This window comes from Hippoglossus hippoglossus, chromosome 2, assembly GCF_009819705.1.
Source record: "Hippoglossus hippoglossus isolate fHipHip1 chromosome 2, fHipHip1.pri, whole genome shotgun sequence".
NCBI lineage: Eukaryota > Metazoa > Chordata > Actinopteri > Pleuronectiformes > Pleuronectidae > Hippoglossus > Hippoglossus hippoglossus.
The window spans coordinates 4007700-4022795 of record NC_047152.1 but is presented as its reverse complement, the minus strand read 5'-3'; the positions used below and the strand labels follow the sequence as shown (position 1 = coordinate 4022795).

The window sequence follows — 15096 nt, the reverse complement described above, 5'->3', positions numbered from 1 at the left end:
CTCTATACAAATAACATTTTGATGCACAATATTAAGTAGAACCACCTCATGTAGGACCAGGCTAGAGGCTCAATACAAATTACTAAACAAATCCCCTCATATAGATCTTACATAGCATGAAGCCCTGAGGTTTTGATCTACCTGACATTTTCTTTTGTACCTGCCTTCTGGCATGTTAAACGTAATATATAGCAGGCATGTGCTGTCAGAGCGAAAAGTGAAGTCGATGTCAAGACTGAGTTGAGACACACCTGCCTGAGCACTTCTAACATGTCAGCATCATAGCTATTCATAAACACATCACATGCATCTGTAGGGGAGGGCGAGTTACAGGAAAGTTCCACTCTGAAGTCTGATTCCAAAGGTTGCGTAATGTTGAAACCACAGAAAGTAAACAGAGGGATGTATTCAGCCATGCTTTCTGTAAACGTTCAACCTCAACACTGCTCCTGGACCGTCTCTGTGTCAACAGTGTTTTTCTTGCATGGACGCGGGACAGTTACAGTACACCGGCCTCTACTTAACGTAGTCACAGGACTTTTATAAATAGGGAGCAAGATTATATACACAACATATTTGTGATTTTTTCAAGAAATAATGCTTTACAATTGAGAACGAAAGAAAGAAAGAACATTCCTGGATCCATAACCTACTCTGGATCCCCACCAAAATATTTAAAGGGCAAATGTTTATTGTAATTCCCTATCAGCTTCTGCCTGGTGCAGGCCAGATATGCACCGATGTCAAGTCTGTAGAAGTTGTATTTGAAGTTTGTAGTGCACACAATGTATTAGGGAATAGCAAATGTCTGCAACTAGAAATAAAACAGATTTTCTTCAGGTTAAACTTTTACACAGAATTAGGATTGCGTATTTGGCTCCCCATTTCACTTGGGCTCTCTGTCCAAAGCGGTCACTGAAAATCCCTCGGTCTCCTCCTGTGAAGGGCAGAACAAAGGTGGATATTTTTCCATATCCTGGTGTTTCTTGGTTGTAGCCCCGCCCAGGAGGGTTCCCTGTCTTCGGGTCAGAGATTTAAGCCTCATCACTGGTTCATTACCTCTGTGGATCTGGATGGCTGTAACACATGAGAACATCATTCAACCATTTGCCCTTCACAGAAAATAGTACTGACATTTTACAGGAAATTATGACTGCAGACACAATCTGATCATCTGGTTCATGTCTCAGTTGTGACATTCTTAACTCTTTCTCTTAGCAACACTTACCACATACACATCAACAGAAGCCTTATTATGGAAACAGAAACCTGACATTTAAGACCCACATTAATGAAAGTGGAGAAACACTGACTTCCAACCTCTTAAGCCGACAGTCCACCCAGAATCTAGTCTTAACACTGGGTAGTAAGATACATTTTTTTCTTCACTTTTTTCTCCCATAATTCGCAATGTGTTTGGCTCAGTTTTAACTTTCTAATTGTGGATTGCTGAAAAGTTCTCATTGGAAATTAAGCATCAAAGAGTACATGAAAACTTCACAAACTGATTTCCACACAATTCTGCACACAGTAAACAAGCACTGGCATAGTACCCTAAGTAAGGCACGGCCACTATTTGAGCCCAACAAATTAACTGGCTGGACTTCAGTGAAAGGTCGGCTATTCAACTTGTGGAAAGCACTGCAATGTTATCTCAAAAGCAGGAAGATTGTTACCTTCCCACTGGTGTCGATATATAAATACATATACGTAAACTGTTTGTGTAAAACACATGCCCCGTGTGAGGCTCGAACTCACGACCTTCAGATTATGAGACTGACGCGCTGCCTACTGCGCCAACGAGGCCCGAAATGTATTAAAAGTAATGTAAAAAAATCGATAATATTTTTCCTTTACAAATACATATAGTCTCATAAACTGTCAAGCGAATCAAGCAAAGACAAAGTAAACTTCACACTTTTTGTTGCCACCGTTCCGACGCTTACTGCCTTGTTCACGTTAACAAGCTCTCCTCTCTGATCTCTGCTTCACACTCTGTTTTGCCTGTGTGAGTGAGTGGGGGCAGGGCCGGCCCGAGAACTGTGTGTGTGTGTTTGTTTACAATTTACATACAGAATATGGGCCATTTATAGCCCATATCCTCAGATGGATGTTACATTTAGGACATGGTGTGAACAACAATGAATATGTAATCAATCCATTTATCAATTTAATAATTCCAGACTGTCTGTAGGTAACACATATATCAAGTACAGTATGGTAGTATATCAGTGGTATAAAACGGTTTGAAAACAATGACAATTATATCATTTGTCACAATATTTCCTGGGAGAATATATTGTTCAACAAAACTGACAACCCGAGAAAAAGGTGTTTTCACTCCCCGTCGGGGAATTGAACCCCGGTCTCCCGCGTGACAGGCGGGGATACTCACCACTATACTAACGAGGAGCTGTCACTCATTCAAGACTAAAGACTATTTAAATGAGCTATTTGTAATGCTCAGATACCGAGGTTGAAACATGACACTCACGGTATAATGTGCATTGAACCTGTGTCAATAGCCAATCATTTTGTGTATTTATTGTTTATTACATAAGGGGGCCCTCAGCTGGCCTGCCTCAGGTCTTTGCAGACTGGTGCCGGCCGAACTGCCTCCAAATCTAAAAAAACTGATGGTAGATTTCCGCAGGCGCAGCCACTCCCCCCAACACCTGTGAACTTTGAGATAGTGACTTTATATAAGTACCTGGGTGTTCATCTGAACAATAAACTGGACTGGACTGATCATGCCACTGCACTTTATAAGAAGGGCCAGAGCAGACTGTATCTGCTCAGAAGGCTGAAGTCTTTGGAGTGCAGGGGCCACTCCTGAAGACCTTTTATGACTCTGTTGTGGCATCGGCCATCTTCTTTGGAATAGTAAGCTGGGGCAGCAGCATTGGGATACCTGGGATACCCCCTTGAATTAGTGGAGGTGGTGGGACAGAGGAGGATGATGGTGTCATCTCTGATGGACACCCCCTGCAGGAAACCATCACAGCACTGGGCAGCTCCTTCAATGACAGACAGACCCACCCTTAATGTCTGAAGGAGAGGTATTGCAGGTCGTTCCTTCCTGCAGCAATAAGACTGTACCATAAACTGTGCTCACAGTAGAACTCAGGTTCACTTACACTATAAGTACTGATGTATATTTTTGAGTGTCTCTATTTTTCACTAGAGAACTATGTGAACTATGAAGCTTTAAAACACGTGCCCCGTGTGAGGCTCGAACTCACGACCTTCAGATTATGAGACTGACGCGCTGCCTACTGCGCCAACGAGGCCTTATAAACTCAGCCGTTTCCAGTACGTAACGGTCCACCAATGCAGAATTACCGCCGCCACTACTTCAGGTTTCGGGCGGTCACACATTTTCTGCTCAGTATACTTATACCATATCTTTTTATTACCCTGCCATATGTCCTCCCTAATCACTCCTGCTGACCTGCACTCAACTTATTAGGACCTCTGATCTGTGCTGCGTTTCCCAATTCTGCTCTACGTGACACAAACTCTCACTTCACTGTTTTGACAGTGTTGAATATTACAAAGTACAAAGAAATATATATCATATATATAGTATAAGAGTATAAGAATAAAAACTGAAATATATAAGTCTATTTATGTGCCAACACCCAGAAGTTCAATGCGCTATAAAAAAAGTGCAGCGTCAGCATCTAGATTGCCAAGACCAGACTGCAGATCAGATCGTACCAGAAAAAGGACATTTGCATTGGCCGGGAATCGAACCCGGGCCTCCCGCGTGGCAGGCGAGAATTCTACCACTGAACCACCAATGCATATTTCTGACTTTTTTCCCTCCTTTTTTCTCCAACTGGGCCCTTTTACAACACGTCTGTAATGGTTCAGATCGGACCGGACAGAACTCTTACAATGTTTTTGTAATTAAACACACCATGCTCTCCACAATGTTAACATACGACTGCGTCGCCTCTCACAAGGACAACGTCATCCTGAAATTTCATGAAGACACCAGAGTCATTGGACTTATTACTGGCGGGCGTGGAAACACACCATATAGGCGCGAGGTGGCAAGTTTGGTGACATGGTGTGAAGAGAACAATCTCACCCTCAACACGGACAAGACCAAGGAAATAATTGTGGACATAAGAAAGGAGAGGAGAACTCATCGGCCACTGTTCATCCGTGGGCTTGAGGTGGAGAGTGAGCAGCTTCAAATTCCTGGTAGTCTACATCAGTGATGACCTCACCTGGACACTAACCCCCCCCCCACCAGCTGGCCAAGAAAGCACAACAGCGTCTGTACTTCCTGAGGTGGCTGAGGAAATTCGGCATGTCCCTAAAGATCCTCAGAAACTTCTACAGCTGCATGATTGAGATCATCTTCACCAGCTGCATCACGTGTGATTAAAACGTGTCACGAGTGTGGTAAAGACCGCTGAGAGGATCACCAGGACATCACTACCCTCTCTGCAGGACATCTACCCCCGCAGAGTCCATAAAAGAGCCTGCTCCATTGTTAAGTACTTCACCCACCCCCAACACGGACTGTTCACACCTCTGCCCTCTACAGAGGTACAGAAGTGGTACATATCATGGTCGTATCATCCGTCAACATGGCCTTAATTACCACTCTTACGCGGACGACACCCAGCTCTGCATAAGCACTCATCCATCTGCTCAGCTGGCCCCCAGTCACTTGTCAATTACCTGCATAACATTAAAATTGCAAATCCCTCCATGCTCTAGCCCCACCATATTTAACTGACCTCCAACCCTACACTGCACTCAGAAGGCTCACACTTAGGTTTGCTCTCCATCCCCAACACCAAATTACAAACTTTTCGAGACAGAGCCTTCTGTGTATCGCAGCCCCCACCCTCTTGAACTCTCCCTGCTGAACTACGCAACACTGAATCTCTTGACATTTCCAAAAACTCCTCAAGCATCACCTCTTCACTAAGGCTTTTGGCCTCGGTTAATGCTCCACCCTGCTGCTAAATTCTATCCTCTTTTGTACTTGTATTATAATTTTTTTCATTTCTCTACTGTTTTGTCCTCAAACATATGTAAAGCGTCCTTGGGTCCAGTGAAAGGCGCTATATAAATATAAGCCATTATTAGACGTGTGAAATGCAGGACATCCAGACTGAGGAACATTCTTTGTCCAACTGCCATCAGACACAATGTGTAGTTATTTTTTACTCTTAAAGCACGGTATTTGCAGCAGGTGGCAAAGTAAGAATTTCATTGTAAAGCACTGTATATATGACAAGAACACACTTTGAACTTTGCACTTCAAAGATATGGGTAAGGCTTAAAAATAAACAACTGAAAAAACTTTCCTCTCCCCGTCGGGGAATTGAACCCCGGTCTCCCGCGTGACAGGCGGGGATACTCACCACTATACTAACGAGGAGATGTCTCTGCCTCTTGGTAAATGAGTTTTTAAATGAAGAGAAACAAAAATGTGTGTGCTGACAAAAGACGGCACATACAACCAATCCCTGGTTCACAGCACAACTCAGATCTTTGTCAGGAGGAGGACTACAGGAGTGGGGACAGGATCCTGTAAAACCGGGCCAGAAACACACTGACAAAGGAGGTCAAAGTAGCAAAGGGGCGCTAGAGTGAAAAGCTGCCAAACAGGTTTTCAACCAACCAATTTTTTTTTTAATGATAGAATGTAAAGTGATAGTTGATGTGAGAGTCCAGGAATATACTGTATTCTTTAGAGTTCAAACAAATGGATTTGTGTTCAAAACAATCCATCTAAAAACATGACGCACTCCCCGTCGGGGAATTGAACCCCGGTCTCCCGCGTGACAGGCGGGGATACTCACCACTATACTAACGAGGAGGAGATGTCAAAATCCACAACCATAGGTATCTTAACTGTTTAAAAACAACAATAGAACTGTGTTTGAAACAATCCATGTAAAAACATGATACTCTCCCCGTCGGGGAATTGAACCCCGGTCTCCCGCGTGACAGGCGGGGATACTCACCACTATACTAACGAGGAGATGTCAAAACCTCCGACCATTGCTTTTTTAAATGTTAGGAACAATAATTGAACTGTATTTGAAAGAATCCATCTAAAAACATGACACACTCCCCGTCGGGGAATTGAACCCCGGTCTCCCGCGTGACAGGCGGGGATACTCACCACTATACTAACGAGGAGGAGATGTCAAAATCTCCGACCATAGCTTTTTTAACTGTTAGGAAGAATATTAGAACTGTGTTTGAAACATGAAACTCATGTTGTGTGCATTGAACTTCCACGTCACTAGCCATGATTGTTTGGCATACTTATTGTTTTTTACATCTCTGGAACAACGTGCAAAAGAGATTTCTTTTCTCTGCCCCTCCCCCACCGTACTATCCCTGCTGCAACCCCCCTCGACTGCAACCCTAGTATACCGCCCTAAGCCCTCCTCAGACCCTCTTCCCTCCCTCGACTGCTAACAGGAACGTCCTAATTTCCGCACTGTGGGACAAATAAAGGATGATCTTAACTTATCCTATTGCATGAAAATGCATATTTATTGATAAAAAAGTAAAAGCTAGTTGCATTGGCCGGGAATCGAACCCGGGCCTCCCGCGTGGCAGGCGAGAATTCTACCACTGAACCACCAATGCTCACTTGCTACTTTCATTTCCTTCTATGCTTTTGAAGGGGCCATTTCACGTGTGTGTTCACAAGGCTGTGAATTTAAACACATTTTTAAGTCTGGTGCCATCGGCACAACGTGTTATTAGCACCTGTCCAGTACTTGAAGTTTGCTTTGTTTGTCTGGTTCATTCTAGAGTTTATGAGGCAGGTATTTAAACACAACAAACCATAAAAAAAAAAAAGTATTAACTCCCCGTCGGGGAATTGAACCCCGGTCTCCCGCGTGACAGGCGGGGATACTCACCACTATACTAACGAGGAGTTGTCACAGTACCACAACCATTGCTTTTTTTCGATACTGCCTGTCATTTGAAACTAATTAAACAGTTCAGAACTGCCTGTCATTTGAAACTAATTAAACAGTTCAGAACTATACGCGGCTGGCCCCCACCTATACTGAGAGGTAATAGTATAAGGACATGAAAAATGTGTGATTGAACCAGGACACTATGCCCATTTACTTTTTCACAACTAGTCAAGAGGTCGCTCCAAAAACAACTTCTGTCGGTGACCCTTCACAATAAAAGTCCCAAACAGATACACTGCTTATGATGACAGGAAACACAAATTCACCGACCAACCTTCCACAATAAGGCAAGTAAATAAAACAGTTTACATAAATTACTTTTAAATGGCCAAATGTGACACTATAAAAACTAACTGGATATAGTTGATGATAATAATAAATATTTTAGTTCATTAGCTATATTATTGGCTATTTATGAGCTGTATATTACTTGTTGTGTGTCTTTTTCATTCTATAGTATGAATAATTGTGAAAACCGTGAAACCGACAATAATCCCGGCACCAGAATTTCATATCGTGACATCCCTACTTCAAACATATGGATTTTAAAATATTCCATCAAATAAAAATATTATGCACTCCCCGTCGGGGAATTGAACCCCGGTCTCCCGCGTGACAGGCGGGGATACTCACCACTATACTAACGAGGAGGTGATGTCAGCTTGCCTATGACATGACTGCCAAAACCCTGATCACCGGTGACAATGAGACGGCCTGCAGAGAGGAGGTTAGAGCCCTGACATCTTGGTGCCAGGACAACGGCTCTTCTTCCTCCGCTGAACAGCTGTGCGGGATCCAAAAGTTAGCTGCATTGGCCGGGAATCGAACCCGGGCCTCCCGCGTGGCAGGCGAGAATTCTACCACTGAACCACCAATGCTCACATGACTGATCATCTATTTTGAGAGGTCAGATTGACCTTGACCTTTGACTAAGCTAAGCAGTAGTACCCACCTGCATAAAGAGTACGACAGTCATACATGGGCCTAAGAAACCAAGGCCTGATCACCGGCGACAATGAGATGGCCTGCAGAGAAGAGATCAGAGCCCTGACATCTTGGTGCCAGGACAACCTCCATCTCAACGTCAGCAAAACAAAAGAGCTGATCGTAGACGAGAGGAAGAGATAGGGAGAAGAACACGCCCTCCTCTCTCTAAACAGGACTACAGTGGAGAAAGTGCAAAAGTTAGTTGCATTGGCCGGGAATCGAACCCGGGCCTCCCGCGTGGCAGGCGAGAATTCTACCACTGAACCACCAATGCTCACATGACAAAACTTCTATTTTGAGAGGTCAAACTGACCTGGACTTTTGACCAAGCTAAGCAGTTGTACCCACCTGCATTAAGAGTACGACAGTCTACCTGTGCCTAATAAACCGGACCCAGTCTGCTTGAATGACTTCCATCCTGTGGCTCTCACTCCCAATAGCCATGAAGTGCTAAGTATTTTTTTTACTGAAGTCGGAGGTAAAGCCGTGTGTTTAGTTTGCGGAGAGCAGATCGCCGTGTTTAAGGATTTCAATTTGAGTCGGCATTACGAGACGAAGCACGCGGAGAAATACAAAAGCTTGACTGATGCTGAAAAGGCAGGGACATCGGAAGCTTTGCTAGCTAAGCTACAAAAGCAGCAAGGCTTTTTTACCAAGCTTCACACATCCAGGGATGCAGCAACCAAGACCAGCTTTGTGATATCCCACAAAATCGCTAAAAACAGTAAGCAATCTGGAGCTTCAGCTGCAACGTGAAGTGGCAAGTTTTGACTTTTTCTCCTTGGCTTTGGACGAGAGCTGCGATGATGTGACACAGCCCAGTTACTCGTATTCGTCCGTGGGATAAAGGACTTCAAGATTACGGAGGAGCTGGCAGCACTGCGGTCAATGAAAGGGACAACGACAGGGAGCGATCTATTCACGGAGGTAGATGCATGCATGAACACGCTGGGTCTGAAATGGGACAGACTGGCAGGTGTCACAACGGACGGCTGTCCAAGTCTGCAAGATAAAGTGACTGAAATCGACCCAGATCAGAAATTGGTATTTTTGCATTGTATAATACATCAGCATGTGTTGTGCAAGTCAGTGCTAAAAATGAACCATGTTATTGATGTTGTCACTAAAATAGTTAACTTCATCAGGGCACGAGCATTGAACCATAGACAGTTTGTTTCACTTTTGGAGGAGCATGAGACTGAACATGGTGACATAGGCTACCACACAGCTGTCAGATGGCTCAGCCTGGGCAAAATGCTAAAAAGAGTATGGGAGCTGAAAGCAGAGATTCGAGAGTTCTGCGAAAAGAAAGGCAAGGACATCCCAGAGCTCTCAGATGAGGACTGGATGGCAGATTTTGCATTTGCTGTTGATGTGACTGCACTGATGAATGAACTGAACACCAAACTGCAAGGCAAGGGCCTATTTGTTCATGAAATGCACAGCCTGGTGAAGGCTTTCATGAGAGGATGAAATGCACATGATTTCCTCTCCCTTTACCTGTAGTGTGGATAATGCACCCAGTGATGTTCAGCTGGAACTCATTGACCTGCAGTCTGATGCGGTACTGGCAGAGCATTTTAAGTCAGGATCACTGCTGGATTTTTACTCTTCTCTCAAGGAGGAGAACTTTCCAAACATAAGGAGACATGCTCAGAAGATGTTGGTTCTCTTTGGCTCTACCTACATATGTGAAAAAACATTCTCAGTGATGAAGTTTACTAAATCCAGGTATAGATCCTCTCTCACTGATGATCATCTGGCAGCTGTGCTTCGCATCTCCACCTCAGACATTCAACCTGACTTTGATGCACTTGTGAAAGCCCAACAGAGACTAGATTTCTCTCACTGAACTGAAAAAAATCAAATGAGGTGGTTAGACTAGAAATGCTGGCATGTAAAGGCACCAACTAGCAGTGAACTGGGACACTTTCTTTGGAGGCCTTTTTCTCAAAATCACAGTTCAGTGACAATCGTTATAATATGATGTATCTTGCTTACTATTTGGAGTACAAAGACAATATTGCGGTGTCTTTAGAAAGCTAAGAACCTCTTTCCAACAGTATATGGAACTCAAAATGTGTTTTGGGGTGAATGTGCCTGAAAATGACACTATTTCTATTACTGTTTTTGTTTACCATTGTTTTGGGAAATTTTATTGAATAAATTACATTTTTTGTAAGGCAACCTTGCTTTTTCATTGCTTAATCATAACATTACCAGTCTTACCAGCTTGTCAAAACAATGCTATATACTGCTTTTATAAAGAAATATAATTAATATTATGCAGAATTGAGTTCAGCCTTTGGCCTGGCCCCCCACAATATTTTCTGTTTCTCATGTGGCCCCATGGAAAAAATAATTGCCCACCCTTGCATTAAGCAGTGGTCCGACCAATCAGACTCAGCTCTAGGGGACTGCTTCAGCCCTACGGAGTGGTATGTGTTTCAGGATAACAACATAAACACATACATGGACGCGGTCATCTGCTACATCAGCAAATGCATTGATGATGTCGAACCGAGGACTACTGTCAAACTTTCCCGAACCAGAAGCCCTGGATTAATGGTGACGTCCATGCCAAACTTAAGGCACAGACCAACGCCTAGACCATCAATGTCCATGTTACAAAGAAACCCACAATCCCCTGTCTGAACGACTACTGCCCAGTAGCACTCACCGCCACCATCATGAAGGACTTTGAGTGTTTAGTCAAATCCTTCATCACCTCCTCCCTCCATGACTCACTGGACCCACTTCAGTTTGCCTTCTGGCCAAATAGGTCAGCTGCAGATGCGTTATGTGCACCACATCCTCCACCCTGACTCTCACCACCGGCGCCCCCAGGGCTGCTTGCTCAGTCCCCTGACATCTTGGTGCCAGGACAACAACCTCCATCTCAACGACAGCAAAACAAAAGAGCTGATCGTAGACTACAGGAAGAGACAGGGAGAAGAACACGCCCTCCTCTCTCTAAACGGGACGACAGTGAAGAGAGTCAGCAGCTTCAGGTTACTCGGGGTTCACATCAGTGATGACCTGACCTGGACTCACCACACAGACTCCATCAGAAAGACGGCCAGACAACGGCTCTTCTTCCTCCGCAGGCTGCGGAGGCTCAACGTGGATTCCAGGATTCCCTGCAACTTCTACAGGCCATCCACCACATGCGCCCCTGCTCCAATCTGTCCCTCACAACAAACCTGGTGAGAAAAGAGATCAGGAAAATCAAGGCGGCTGGTCCTGCCGGCATAGGCTCCTCAAATCCTGCGCTGACCAGCTGTGCAGGATCCAAAAGTCAGCTGCATTGGCCGGGAATCGAACCCGGGCCTCCCGCGTGGCAGGCGAGAATTCTACCACTGAACCACCAATGCTCACATGACTGATCATCTATTTTGAGAGGTCAGATTGACCTTGACCTTTGACTAAGCTAAGCAGTAGTACCCACCTGCATAAAGAGTACGACAGTCACACATGTGCCTAAGAAACCAAACCCAGTCTGCTTGAATGAGTCTTCTCCTGTTCTCCCTGTTCACACAAGACTAGGTGGCCACCCACAGCTCAAACACCATCATCAAATTTGCTGCTGACATGACTGTCAAAAGGCTGATCACCGGCAACAATGAGATGGCCTGCAGAGAGGTCAGAGCCCTGACATCTTGGTGCCAGGACAACCTCCATCTCAACGTCAGCAAAACAAAAGAGCTGATCGTAGACTAGAGGAAGAGATAGGGACAAGAACACGCCCTCCTCTCTCTAAATGGGACTGCAGTGGAGAAAGTGCAAAAGTTAGTTGCATTGGCCGGGAATCGAACCCGGGCCTCCCGCGTGGCAGGCGAGAATTCTACCACTGAACCACCAATGCTCACATGTCAAATATTCTATTTTGAGAGGTCAAACTGACCTTGACCTTTGACCAAGCTAAGCAGTTGTACCCACCTGCATTAAGAGTATGACAGTCTACCTGTGCCTAATAAACCGGACCCAGTCTGCTTGAATGACTTCCATCCTGTGGCTCTCACTCCCAATAGCCATGAAGTGTTTCAAGCAACTGGTTAGGCATCACATTTCAAGGCCCGCCTCCCCACAGATCTGGACCCCCAACAGTTTGCTTAAAGAACCGTGGAGAGTCAGCAGTTTCAGGTTCCTCCATCAGTGATGAGCTGACCTGGACTCACCAAACGCACCTGCATTAAGAGTATGACAGTCTACCTGTGCCTAATAAACCGGACCCAGTCTGCTTGAATGACTTCCATCCTGTGGCTCTCACTCCCAATAGCCATGAAGTGTTTCAAGCAACTGGTTAGGCATCACATTTCAAGGCCCGCCTCCCCACAGATCTGGACCCCCAACAGTTTGCTTAAAGAACCGTGGAGAGTCAGCAGTTTCAGGTTCCTCCATCAGTGATGAGCTGACCTGGACTCACCAAACGCACTCCATCATTCCAGGATTCCCTGCAACTTCTACAGGTGCATCATAGACTATCCTGACTGGCTGCATCACCGCCTCATATGGCAGCTGCTATGCCCTGAACCGTAAGGCTCTACAGAGGAAGTGAAGTCTGCTCAGCACATCACCAGGATGGTGCTGCCATCCATGAAGGACCTCTACACCCATCGGTGTAGAAAGAAGGCCAAAAGGATTATCAAAGACCCCTATCACCCCAGCCATAGACAGTAACGCAGCATTCGGTCCCGCGACACCAGGCCCTCAACACCAGGCTCAGAGACAGTTTCATTCCCCAGACCATAAGACTTGTAAACTCCTCCAATCTGAAAGATTGTGCCACTCCTCTAAACTCTGCACCTTGCAATATTTGCACTTCCTTATCAGTATTACTTATTTCATTCATTCATTCAGTCTACTCAGCAGTAACATACTTTATTTTGGTCTAAAAAGGTATATGTAAGTGTATATTTTATTTTAATACTTTATTTATTTTTATTTTAGTATATTGTATTTTTTCTCTCCTATTTAAATTGTTTTGCTTGTGTAATATTTTTGAGCATGGCTAGAAGGGAGCCTGTTGCCCAAGCATTTCATTGCCAGCAACTGCTGTATGTAGTTGTTGTGCACATGATGAATAAAGTCTTGCATCTTAAATCTTGATATTGAATTGAATCAAGTTCCTGGGTATGCACCTGGCAGACAATCTGTCCTCAGCCACTCACTCTATGGCCATCATCAAGAAGGCCAAACAGCAGCTTCAACTGCACCTCCGGAGGCTCACGCAGGCCCTCACCACTTTCTACAGGGGCACAATTGAAAGTGTTCTGACATACTGCATCACTGTCTGGTTCGGCAACTGCCAAACAGAAACAGCTGAACAAGATAATGAGAACAGCAGGGAAGATCATTGCGCCCTTCTCCCATGAAACTGTTGGTAGACGAGGAACGGTATTTATTTTTTGATTGTACACTTGTGCATTAGGGCTGCAACTAACGACTATTCTGATAGTCGATTAATCTATCGATGATTGAAATGATTAATCGACTAATCGGATTATGAATCACACAAATTCTCAATTGCTCTTATTTAGCCAGGAGCTTTTAAATTCAGCTTGAGGTTGTTCGCGGCATGTGATGACTGAAAAGAAAGACAATAAAGATCAATGCTTCATTCAAAAATGTCTTTTTATAAACTTTGCTGCATATTAGGCTACTATTGATACAAAAACAAAGACAAATCAATTTTTGTCCATTTAAAACCAAGGACAGGCAAAGTGCTAATATAAAAAGTTTTGGGGTGAAATTCTCCCATACTTTTGACTTTCTGGTACGCGATGGTGTTGCAACGGACGCCGCCATTGTGCTATGTTTTGTCGCTATTGCACATGCGCGACTTTCAGAGATAGGAAGGGAGCGAGATGGCTCACTCCTCAGCTACTTCCATCAGCACCTCCGGTAAAACGACGTTTAGTTCAGCTGCACGGCACGAAAAAAGCGCGCTATGACGTAACCAACGAATCATCGACTATTAAATTCGTCGGCGACTATTTTTCTCATCGATTTTTGTCGACTACGCCGATTAATCGTTGCTCCCCGATTGTGCATGAGAAAATGACAATGAAGATTGTACAAATACTGAACCTACCCTCTCAATGTTGGTCATTTTTCTCTTGGGCAAAACAAAGAACTTGTGGTATATTTCCGGAGGCACAGACACTTCGACTCGACACCAGTGAACATGCACGGAATGTACGTTGAGATATAAATTTCATATAAGTACCTTTGTGCTCATCTGAACAATAAACTGCACTGGACTGATCGTGCGACTGCACTTTATTAGGGCCACACTTCCCTTTAATTGACTACTGAACTTTATCTCAGGTTCTTTTTTTATTTATTATCTTATCTTTTGCTGTGAAAATGTATATATAAAAATTAAAAGCTAGTTGCATTGGCCGGGAATCGAACCCGGGCCTCCCGCGTGGCAGGCGAGAATTCTACCACTGAACCACCAATGCTCACATACCACACATTGTTCCTTTTTTTCATTTTGGCCGGGCCGGTTTACGTCTTGCGTGCAGTGTTCACGAGGCAAATCATTTGTTTTGAGAAGCACCAGCAGTTAACCCAAACAAGCCTGCCGTTATGACAGTAATGCTAGCAACTGTTCGCTCACTAACCAAAAGATGTACCATATAACTCATGAGAGCTTCTGTTGAAAACCTTTTGAAAAAAAATATGCACTCCCCGTCGGGGAATTGAACCCCGGTCTCCCGCGTGACAGGCGGGGATACTCACCACTATACTAACGAGGAGGTGATGTCACAAAGCCATGACAAATGATCTTTTAACTGTAAAGGCACAACAATGCACAATACGTTATTGTCGGTTGCCGACCCCAGCAGGTGAGGATGAGGGACGGTGATTTAGACATGACTGCAGTACAGGGGAACCGCAGGGACAGGTTCTGGCTCTGTTACCCATCACCCTCTACACTGCAGACTTCCTCTCCAACTTGATTCGACTGCTGACAGGCAGAGACTGGATAGACTTATTTACATTACATTACATTTCATTTAGCTGACTACGGAGTTGTCAAAGATTTGGAGGGCTAGCTCGGTCCCAGGATACCCGCTCGACCCAGTGGAGGTGGTGGGACAGAGAAGGATGATGGTGAAGTTGTCAT

The 15096-nt window shown here is 44.6% G+C and overlaps 17 non-coding genes across 17 annotated transcripts; all 17 read right to left on the bottom strand.

Annotated features, from left to right (window-relative positions):
• Positions 1 to 1733: 1733 nt before the first annotated feature.
• trnam-cau lies at positions 1734 to 1806 on the bottom strand. Its single transcript has one exon. It is a non-coding gene; the product is annotated as a tRNA-Met (tRNA).
• A 534-nt stretch (positions 1807 to 2340) lies between these two features.
• trnad-guc lies at positions 2341 to 2412 on the bottom strand. Its single transcript has one exon. It is a non-coding gene; the product is annotated as a tRNA-Asp (tRNA).
• Positions 2413 to 3217: 805 nt separating this feature from the next.
• trnam-cau lies at positions 3218 to 3290 on the bottom strand. Its single transcript has one exon. It is a non-coding gene; the product is annotated as a tRNA-Met (tRNA).
• Positions 3291 to 3735: 445 nt separating this feature from the next.
• trnag-gcc lies at positions 3736 to 3806 on the bottom strand. The gene has a single exon. It is a non-coding gene; the product is annotated as a tRNA-Gly (tRNA).
• A 1529-nt stretch (positions 3807 to 5335) lies between these two features.
• Positions 5336 to 5407, bottom strand: trnad-guc. The gene has a single exon. It is a non-coding gene; the product is annotated as a tRNA-Asp (tRNA).
• Positions 5408 to 5776: 369 nt separating this feature from the next.
• On the bottom strand, positions 5777 to 5848 carry trnad-guc. The gene has a single exon. It is a non-coding gene; the product is annotated as a tRNA-Asp (tRNA).
• A 93-nt stretch (positions 5849 to 5941) lies between these two features.
• trnad-guc lies at positions 5942 to 6013 on the bottom strand. Its single transcript has one exon. It is a non-coding gene; the product is annotated as a tRNA-Asp (tRNA).
• An 89-nt stretch (positions 6014 to 6102) lies between these two features.
• trnad-guc lies at positions 6103 to 6174 on the bottom strand. The gene has a single exon. It is a non-coding gene; the product is annotated as a tRNA-Asp (tRNA).
• Positions 6175 to 6562: 388 nt separating this feature from the next.
• On the bottom strand, positions 6563 to 6633 carry trnag-gcc. Its single transcript has one exon. It is a non-coding gene; the product is annotated as a tRNA-Gly (tRNA).
• Positions 6634 to 6856: 223 nt separating this feature from the next.
• trnad-guc lies at positions 6857 to 6928 on the bottom strand. The gene has a single exon. It is a non-coding gene; the product is annotated as a tRNA-Asp (tRNA).
• A 624-nt stretch (positions 6929 to 7552) lies between these two features.
• trnad-guc lies at positions 7553 to 7624 on the bottom strand. Its single transcript has one exon. It is a non-coding gene; the product is annotated as a tRNA-Asp (tRNA).
• Positions 7625 to 7781: 157 nt separating this feature from the next.
• trnag-gcc lies at positions 7782 to 7852 on the bottom strand. The gene has a single exon. It is a non-coding gene; the product is annotated as a tRNA-Gly (tRNA).
• Positions 7853 to 8164: 312 nt separating this feature from the next.
• Positions 8165 to 8235, bottom strand: trnag-gcc. Its single transcript has one exon. It is a non-coding gene; the product is annotated as a tRNA-Gly (tRNA).
• Positions 8236 to 11264: 3029 nt separating this feature from the next.
• trnag-gcc lies at positions 11265 to 11335 on the bottom strand. Its single transcript has one exon. It is a non-coding gene; the product is annotated as a tRNA-Gly (tRNA).
• A 420-nt stretch (positions 11336 to 11755) lies between these two features.
• On the bottom strand, positions 11756 to 11826 carry trnag-gcc. Its single transcript has one exon. It is a non-coding gene; the product is annotated as a tRNA-Gly (tRNA).
• Positions 11827 to 14357: 2531 nt separating this feature from the next.
• trnag-gcc lies at positions 14358 to 14428 on the bottom strand. Its single transcript has one exon. It is a non-coding gene; the product is annotated as a tRNA-Gly (tRNA).
• A 225-nt stretch (positions 14429 to 14653) lies between these two features.
• Positions 14654 to 14725, bottom strand: trnad-guc. Its single transcript has one exon. It is a non-coding gene; the product is annotated as a tRNA-Asp (tRNA).
• Between the last annotated feature and the right edge of the window lie 371 nt (positions 14726 to 15096).